The sequence below is a fragment of the Mycteria americana genome, chromosome 3, assembly GCF_035582795.1.
Source record: "Mycteria americana isolate JAX WOST 10 ecotype Jacksonville Zoo and Gardens chromosome 3, USCA_MyAme_1.0, whole genome shotgun sequence".
NCBI classification, from domain to species: domain Eukaryota; kingdom Metazoa; phylum Chordata; class Aves; order Ciconiiformes; family Ciconiidae; genus Mycteria; species Mycteria americana.
The window spans coordinates 45,406,197-45,416,407 of NC_134367.1; the positions used below are offsets into that span (position 1 = coordinate 45,406,197).

Here is a 10,211-nt window from a genome sequence, read left to right on the forward strand (position 1 = left end):
TAGCTGGTACAAAATACTGCTTTTCCGTATGTCACTATGTGTTGGCTTAAAGAGAGTTCATTAGGAGTGCTCTAATTTTGAGGTTTAAGTGCAATACGTACAGGTGTCTTTGTCCAAAATGAGCTCAACAGACTTCATCTGAACTCTGGATGAATGTCAACTGTCAATCTGTGAATCCATCAAATATTCCATTCAAGGTTTGGTTTGTTGTTGTGTTGTTTTTTTGTTATAGCATCTCTTTGATTTTTTGTAGTGATGAAAAGAGATATCTTGTGTTCTGGACTAGTGTACCTGTTAAAAATTCTTGAATTACAGAAGTTCAGCTCCAAATACATACATACATAACTATTCCCACACATACTGGATGGAGTAACATTTAGTATACCTAAATCTTATCTCAAGATGAGGCAAGTCTTGTGCCATATGGAGTAAGCAGTCCATCTAGTATTTGGTATATAGAGCACTGTTTCTTGTCTTTCTTCATGATCCAAATGGCAGAAGGTATTAGAGACCACCATGCATGCAGCCTAACCAGTCCAACAAATTGTTGAGGAAGCAAGCATGGATCCTTCAGAGAACTGTGCCTGAATTTCTCATTTGTGGGGCAACTATGCAGAGATGTGCTAGAGTGGCTTTTGCAGTATTCAGATACTTCCATGGCTAGGTAATGTCAATAATGGAAGAAGACAAAAATGTATGTACTGGCAAACTTGGACAAAAGGATATATATTACAACTAGCATGCTCCTTATTCCTACTGGCATTTTCATGACATGCAAAATAAGCTAATTCACATACATGTGGAACTTGCATTCACCTTCTATCACCAGTTGCCTGATTAAAGATTACATCCTATTAGAAGAACAGATTTCTGTTAGGAAACCAGCTACTCCAGATTTCTACTGTTCCTTAACTAAAGAGTTAAGCACTGGAAAGTCAACCTGTGAGGGTTCACTCACACTGTGTTAGGTGAATCTTTGGTCTGACCTAGTACAGCCATGCTTCTACCACCAGTTTGATTATGAAAGCTCTTCCTCCAGTGATTTAACAGCACCAGTCACACACATGAAAATAGCAGGCTTTCAGAGACTAAGGTTTCCATATTGCACAAGTGCCACTGTGAGTAGACTCATGTTTCAGTGACTGTGTTAACTAGAATATCTTTTGTTTCCAGTGCACAAATGTGGGAAAAGCTGGCAAGGTGCAGGGGTCTCAGATCAGAAACTGAGGTGCTCGAATAAGCTGAGACCTTGTATCACTGGTATCTGCAGAACATCATTATTTTGGGAATCTACCTAGCTCTTCCTGCCACGGTTTATGAATTCATGTCCTGACAACATGAAGCCATATAAGACCTTCAATAATGCTCTAAAAACCAGAGAGAACTGTTAGAACACACCCTGGGAAGGCTTAAAGGCTGGTAGCATTTGCTGGAACAACTTAAAACTTAGTAAACCCAAAACTGTAAGTGTAGGGTGCAGTAGCCTACAATAACTGATGTCTGCAAGTGCTTTTGCATGGCAAAAGACTGGAACTCCTTGATCAGTTATGGAATCAACTGTTCTCAAGGTGGTGCCTGGAAAGTGAATAGTCCCAGGTTGAGGAAGACTAAGGACAATGTGCTACACATGCTCATATTTCTTTCAGAAGCTGTGTTTCTAATGTGTACCTGCTAGCTTTTCTTATTCTGCTTATCTTCAGGTGTTGTTCTAACTTACAGGGCTTTATGATTATCGAATTAAAAATCATTTTTGTAAACTCTGTGAGGAAGGAATTGCTGGTGTGCATAGTTATGTTGTTCTGAATGAACGTTCTGGACTGTGGCAAATTTTCTGCTGAATTAGATATTCATCTTCAGGTCATTTGGATGCAATTTCAGGCTCCAGAGCTTACCTGCAGTAAGGTCCTTTACGTAGCTGCTGCTTCTTTCCTCATGAGAGGGGACGAGCAGCAAGTGGCTCAAACAAAACTGTTACTCATCATTCAGGCTTTTGAAGGCAGCACAGTGAGGTCAGCTCTGCCAGCTTTAATTGTGGAAGGGATGAGGACCTTCTAATAGAAAGTACTTTGGTTCTGCAGACAGACTAAGCTCGGTAAGTTATTTATATGAGCTCTCTTCTTCCTCGGTTTCTAACACCTGCATTCTCCCTCTTATTCTTAACAGGGAGAGGATTGGTTGTCTAATCGTCCCAGAATTAAAAGTGCAGCAAACACTCAGTCATTCTTTCAGTTCTTCACTATCTCCATGCTACTTTCCGCTGTGGGAAGAACGTGAATGTAAGAAAAAGCTGAAGAGTAATCTGAAGAAGCTGTGGTTCCTGAGGTACACTGGTTTTGAAAACAAAGGCATGCAAAGTGCTCTACACTGAGGCCTATGCTTTCATTAGCAGAGTGACAGTGCCAAGGCTTGCACCAGGTTCAATAAAGCATTACATATACAAGTGCATCTATTACACTGGAAAAAGCACGGCAGGAGCCCATGGTCTCTCACCCTCTTCCTGACCATCTACCCCTCCTCCTCCTTTGCCAGCCATTCTGTGATCCCTTTCCTCTGGTCATGGAACTTCTCATACACCGGAGCCTCCAGCCTTTCTTGCAGGAGCCATATGCTAAATGAAGCAACTACATTTTCAGAGTACTGGCAGTAAAATATGCTTGCTTGGTGTTAGAAATACACCTCCTACTTCACAGAAATAAAAGCTGTGGATTGTCACATCTAATGTGCCAGACTATTTTGATTTCAACAGTTCAGAAGTGGAGAATGATTTTGTTTAAAGCAGCCTCAGGCTGAGCCATTCTCAACTGTTCTTTGGGAGTAGGGGGGATGTAGAAAAGGGAGATGGTGGAATTAAAAAATTGTTAATTTTCAGTGGTCAGCAATTTACCTGCCAACAGTACTATACGGGTTGCTTAGAGAACTGTTTTGTTAATGTCTTGTCTAACCTCCACTTCCTTTTTTCCGTTCTGTAATGTTAAGTGCTGCATCCAGAGCTGTATTCAGAACAACATGCATAGCAGAGGAAGCACTGCAAGGTTCAAAACAGGACCTTATGCACCCTGCTACCCATCAGGAAGCTTCCTTCCTCCTGTAGGGAATGTCACCTCATCTGACTAAACCTGTTCCAAATGAAAGAACCAGGTCAAAGCCGTAACCTAGACAACTCCAATGTTACAGCTAACACTGCTATTTATATATCTACTACTGAGAAGGGAACAGTTACTCCCTGAACTGCTTTACTTTTCTTTTGCCCACTGGGCTTCTCTTAAGCAGGTGCTGTCATGCAGTTGGTGTTTGCCAGCTCCACCCAGTGAGCAGAAAACCCAAGGTATTTATGGGTTTTCTTCTAGTTCCACTTGCAAGGTTAGAGACTAGGATTGCAGATATTATTTTTTCTTCCTTTTTTTTAAATGTTGGACCTTTATTCTGTTTATTTGTTTTATATGCTGTGGTACTGCCACGTGATCTGGAAAATGCTCAGCTGAGCAAATTGCTCAGAACTTAGCGTAGTGTTTGATATTTTTATAGTTTTAATCGAAATAGTGATGCTTAGTATACTTTCAAATGCAACTAGGATTTGGCTGTGTTTATCTGGCTAATTTTCGGAATGTTGAGATAACATGCACCAGTACAGCAGGTTTACATGCAGCTTTGCAAGTCAGGAAGAGCACTGTAAGAGGAAATGATGGGTTAAGTACAGATGAGTTGTAAAGATCTTCTGAGAACAGTAGGTTTACAGAATCATTGACTGCACGTGAACAGTGATTGCTATAACTTGTGGTGATGTGGGAAACTCACCATAAATCACCGTAAGATTCAGAATCTTGCAAATCCATGCTGGGATCTGAACTGAAGAAGTTTTCGGTATGCATAGCTGAGTGATACATGATCCTGAGACAGTACTGACTGGTTATCATTTTAGATGTTATAAAAACACTAGAAGGAAAAAACCACTTCCTAGTGTGGCTGGAACCACTAGGCACTTGTTCATAGGTTCATAGGTAGTGTTCATAGGGGTTCTAGTGACAGGAATTTTGAATTTACTTTTCCTTTATGGTGTCAGAAGTAGTAAAATAAAACTCTGTATCTATGTTTGAAAACAGACTCAGTTTTAAGTTCAACCCAGCTGTACCCTGAGGCTGAAACATGGCCATGTTTTGGCAGCAGGGAAGACTGCCATATGTTGCAGTGATAAAGAAATTACACTGATGCCAATCTCTAAAGTCAGACTTATAAAAAATATCTAAGGGAGTATATTTGTAGCAACGTAAGCTTTTATATATATATAAAATAAAAGAGCCTGACAAGTCTATATTTAAGGATAATTTTTCTGTCTCGTTAACAGTCATGCACTTTGTAAATGCTGCAAGCCACAATTCACTATTGTTCTTGAGAGAAGTTGTATATAATACATAAATCCATTGCATTTCCTCGTTACACAGAATTGCTTGCTATCTAGCTCCCAGCTTCCAACAGCCATAGGACAATTCCACTCTTTGAGTAAGTTCTTACTTATTGACTGGCTTTTCGTGAGCACATACTGGAAATCAATAAGAAGATTCTTTTTTTAGCAGTCATTCAGTCAGGCTTCCTGTCGCGGTTTAACCTCAGTTGGCAACCAGCACCACACAGCCTCTCGCTCACCTTCTCCCCTACCCTGCTGGGATGGGGGAGAGAATTGGAAAAAAAAAGCAAAACCCATGGGCTGAGATAAAGACAGTTTAATAGGACAGCAAAGGAAGAGATAATAATAATAATAATAATAACAATAATAATAATAATAATAATAATAATAGAATGTACAAAACAAGTATGCACAATGCGATTGCTCACCACCCACTGACCGACACCCAGCCCGTCCCCGAGCAGCGATCGCTGCTCCCTGTCCAACTTCCCCCAGTTTCTATACTGAGCATGACGTCATATGGTATGGAACAGCCCTTTGGCCAGTTGGGGTCAGCTTTCCTGGCTGTGCCCCCTCCCAGCTTCTCCTGCACCTGGCAGACCATGGGAAGCTGGAAAGCCCTTGACTTAATATAAGCACTACTTAGCAACAACTAAACCATCAGTGTGTTATCAACATTATTCTCACACTAAATCCAAAACACAGCACTACACCAGCTACTAGGCAGAAAATTAACTCTATCCCAGCTGAAACCAGGACACCGCTAAATGAGAGTACGGATGCGGAGACCCTGAACGTGGCTGGCAGCAACGTGACATAGTCTTTCTTTTTTTAAGGTCATTATAGGCCGTTGGTTTGTAGCTCTCATGGGTGACTTCCAATGCTTTTAAAATCGTCAATTAGTTTGTTTTATTGCCAGCAGTATGTCAAGGATCTTTGAACACAAAAGACTATTTGTATTCTTGATATGCATATAATAAAATCTATTGTAGGATCTGTTCGTACAATGTGGTAGTTCTAAACCACATCTACTGCAACTTAATGCAGAACAAAATATCCAATACAAAATACTGATCTCAATCATAAACCTTCTGTTTTCTGTTGTAAACACTGAAGCTGCTGTTTCTCATTGCTGAAGGAGGACTGCTACTGATCCATAAAGCTCACTATCTGTGCAGTTTTAAATTCACTCCGTTTACCAGTATCCTGAGACACATTTGTAAGACTGCTAAGAAGTTGCTGAGAACAGACAATGGATTCCTCCAGCATCTTCTTGTTTTCATCATTTATGTCCTTGAGCTCTTGAAGAAATTATCCAGAGATGCAATACATTTGTTTTGAAGCAGAATTTTACTGCTGACTAGGTCCATAGTTTCCAGGTAAACAATTTTTTGCCCAGCAGTGACAGTGGTCTTCAAACTTCAATTTTTTGAAGTTTGTATACCAGCTGTATACAATTTTTTGAAGCTGTGTACCAGCTAAGTTCTTCTGTGTCTCCTGTGCCAACAGGTCCAGCTGACTTTGCAGTGAGGACACTAATTCATTTGTGTTCTTCGTATATCCAAGTCTTTCCATTTCCACTTCTTAAATTCTCAGAGTGTTTTGCAGCTGAGAAAAAACAGACTGTTTCTTCCTGTAATTTTTTCAGAGACGGAGATCTCCTAAGAAGATATTAATTTATTTTTATGGCCCTCCACCTCATCAGCCACAGCAGAACATTTCCTCATGTTATTCTAAAACTGACAGTTTAGTGCCAGGACAAGTTCCACCAGTGGTGTCAAGATATTTAATGCTCTTCCTAATCCACATATATGCTCCTCAGTCAACCTCAACAGCTCCGCTTTACTAGCAAATGGCAGAGTCTTATTTTGTAATATTTTTTCAAACATATAAGAAAGTTCAGTGGACAGCAATTTTTTAAAAGAGGCAAAAGACACTAACTAATGCAAATACATTAGCTGCTGAACAACTGGTAGATAGGAGGCCACCTATAAAATATGCATAAGATGGCAACATCTGTTGCTGCTTCAGACTGTTCTCACTAACTGAATCTGGTATTTTCTTGAACAGAACATTCATTTCTCCTGCAAATGTATTTGGACAATAGCATCGTCTTGATCAACAGCCTTCTTATGATCCAGTTTTGCATAGATACATCTTTTGTATTAACGGTACTAACCAAATGGCTAGCTGTGCCACGAAGTTTTTCTTTGGTGTTTTCCAAAACTGAAACCACATATTCTTTCTCAGCCAGAGGAACCCTGGTTTCCTGCAGATCCGTCTGTGCTTCTTTCAGTTCTTTCACCTTGATTTGCAGATCTGTTTTCATTGTTAAGGTTCGCTTTTATTAATTGTGAATGGTTTAGTGATTGTTTTCACTTCTTCTTCCATGGCACTGATTATGTCAATATACTCGGCAACTTGTTCTTCCTGAACTGTCAGCTTTCTTTTAAGGGCTTCATGAATTTTCAGTGAAAATATAGACTGCATTTTACTCTCATGCAACAGCAAGGTCTCCTTTTAGATGCTCACTCTCTTCAGTATCTTCCTTAATAATAGCTCCTTTTGGCAGCTGCTAGTTAACTTCAGGCTTCATGATGTTCTTTGCTCTGTGAGCATACTTAAGTGTACTCAGTGTTTCCTAAGATTTATAGTATGTGAGAAACTGTGATGATTATTGATGTTCTTCGTTGTTCTCCAAGAGAGTCTTGAAGGATTCATGTAAGTTAAGATTCTCTGTGTCTTGTTCCACAAGAGCAGTAATAACTCTCTCCAGTCAGAATGGACTACTTGGTATTTCCAGCTTCACAAGCTCTTTCATCAACTGCCCCAAACTGAAGTGTTTTCACTTCCTGCAAGATCAACGATGTTTATCTTCCCACTTCTAACAAGCTCCTGTCCATCTGCTCTGGTTTCTTTCATATGGATGGTAACCGAAAACAGACTAGGATCAACTGGAATATGCATTTGTGTAAGTAGCTGCAGTAGTTCTTTTTGCTGCACCTCTTTCCAAGATTTGGTAGGCTTCATTTTTGTTGTGTACAGGTATTTCTTCCAAGCCTTTCACATTTACACCTGTCTTGTTTGTGGGATCATCAAACATCCGCAGTCTTTCTCCAGCACTGGGAATAGGATTCAGAAGATCAAAAACCTCTTCGTTATAGATTTCCAGAAGAGAGGCTTTTAAAAATAAATTCAGTATCAATCTCTCTGAGTTTTTCTAATATTTGATACAAAGTATTATACCTGGTAGCAAATCCTCTTCCAAAGTATGTTCTTCATTGGGGCTCCCCTTAAATTGTGAAGGTCTTTCCAATACCAGTTTGGCCATAAATGATCACTGTACAGTTGTACCCATAAGAACTTCATCCAAAATGTGACACACAACACTCCTGTACGTATCAGTTGTCTGTGACACCTCCAGTGCAGACCCTAACTTACTTTCTTGCTTGATCACAGTCTATGAAAGCATAGGCACTTTCTTTACATCCTGAGGCATTAAGAGGCCTGCACCACACCACTGCCTAGATGTTCCTGCCCTTCGTGTTGTGTAGCCACTTCCCTGGAAGCTCAGGGAAGCCATGCTGGGCCTCAGATCCAATCTGCCAGGGAAAGAGGCAAAGCGCTGACTGTCCCTCAATGCTTTTGCAGCCTCTCGAGCTCCAGCCAACTGCCTGCTGCTCACATTCTGCTCACCTCAGGCACTGGCACTGTGCCTCCTGCAACTCCGCACTCCAGTCCCTGCCAAGTTCCTAGTTACAGTGGCTCAGAAGTGTCTAAGTATAGGGAGACTCTGCTCATCACTTACCTTGTCATGTCCACACCGTGCAGTGCAGCAAGGTGTGGACATGTTTAAGCTAACACTGATCAAAATAGCCCTGGAATAAAAGGTAATGTAGCCACAACAGTTTTGTGTTGCACGAGTTAACTAGCCCTGATACGAAGCAGTGGCCCTGTCCTTATGCCTCTGTTTTGAAACAGAAATGGGCCTCTGCCTAGTATTGCACTGCATCGGCACCAACCTCCTTGAAACTTGCCTTGGAGAAGCTTTGCATTACTACACAAAAGGCACCATATACTGCCTCTAGTGCTGTGCACTCTCTGAACTGACTTTCTAGTTTTTACTGTCTGCTCTGCAGATGAGGAACTGTCGTATTTCTAAATGCCTTTCGTGGACACCTTACAGCAGAACAACTCATCTGTCAGTAGGCTTAACTAAAGGCCCACACTCTGAAAAATGTTTTTTTTAGGGAATTGTCATCTGAGAAAGGCTTGAACTCCTCTGATGTGACACATATGTAAAATTTAATATGGAGGTATATCGGAGGCAGAAATTTTTGGGATCTACTGTTTTTGTCTTAACTGTACAGATCAGAAAACAGGAACTGATTCCTAAGAAAACCCAGTAGCAAGATGCAGACTCTGCTCAAAACCAGAGCTCCTCCATGCAATTCTCAAAATAGTATTTCCTCCTATATATTAAAGCACTGCCCAGTCTTGCTAAATTATATGTGCGGCTCACTAATCATTAGATTTCTCTTTTAATTCTCCTGAACATTCTTCACAATCATGGGATCAGTCAGAGGGTGGAGGAGGAAAAGCTCCCACCACCTCACAGTTCCATGAGGCAAGGTTGAAACAAAAGTGCTGTTACTGACCCTCAGTGCAAAGCCAGGTACTGTGTTCCTGCAAAGATGGCATCTGGAAAAATACTTGACTGCAGCATGCCTGTGTGCAGCAGTTTTATGTCCAAGAGGTGTCCCTCCTCACTCTTGCAATAAGGTTTTTAAAAAGCCACACCAAAATCCTTAATGGGATAATAAAGCACCGATGCTTTAATATCCTAGATCTAGCGCTCAGGCCCTGACCCTGCAGGGGGCCTGCCCTTCTGGAGACCTCTCCCTTTCCAGCCATATTTCTTGTCCAAAAATCTTCCTTCCCAGCTCCCCCCGGCTGATAACCCTCCCGACCCCGCTGTCCCCGTGGTGATCCCGCCTCTCAGGTGCTCTGCCTACAAACTTATCGCGACTTCAAGGGCTTGGCTTGGCCGGGCCTTTTCCCTCCAGCCCTCCCGCCGGGCCGCGGCCCCAGCGGACGGGAAGCCTGTGGCGCTGCCGGCGGCCGCCGCCTCCCGGGGGGCACGGTGGACGCTGCCGCCCCTGCAACACCTCGGGAGCGACCGAGAAGCAGCGACCGGGTCCCGCGGCCCAAGCCGGCCCAGGCCCGGCCCCTCCTCCAGCAGGTGCGGCCCTGCCGCGCCGGGCCGCCGCTGCGCACTGGGCGGGGCGGGGAAGCTCCTCCTGCTCAGGCACCGGCGCCGCACAGCCGGCCCGGCGAGTCTGCGGAGCGGGAGCTTCTTCTCCGCGGTTCGTCCCCCCGGTGCTGTCGGAGCGGGGCGGAAGGGCGGCGCTACTGCCGTGCGCGGTCCCGGCACCTGCCGTGAGGTGAGCGAGGGGCTCGGGCTGAGGCGGTGCTTCGCCGCTGCCGTTACCTAACCGGGGCGGCGGGGCGAGGCGGGGGGCGGCCGGCGGTGGCTGGCCGCCGCCGGCCGCCCCCCGCCTCGCCCCGCCGCCCTGGCCTCTCAGCACCGCTGCCTGGGGGGGGATTGAGAGGGGAACGAGTGCCCTCGTTGCTAGGGAGACGGTTCAAACGGCAGCTCCGACCGTTGGGGCGTCCCTGGGTAACGACCGGTGCGCACCTCAGCGTTCCCGCCGGCCCTCGGCTCGGTGTAACTCCGGCGTAGGAGGCGGCGAGCGGGGGCCCGAGGAAGGTCGAACCGGAGCCTGGGGGTGGCTCAAGGGCGCGGCGG

General features: G+C 43.9%; 1 pseudogene; it reads right to left on the bottom strand.

The window, feature by feature from the left end:
- Positions 1–6,135: 6,135 nt before the first annotated feature.
- On the bottom strand, positions 6,136–9,165 carry LOC142407535 (kinesin-like protein KIF11; annotated as a pseudogene).
- Between the last annotated feature and the right edge of the window lie 1,046 nt (positions 9,166–10,211).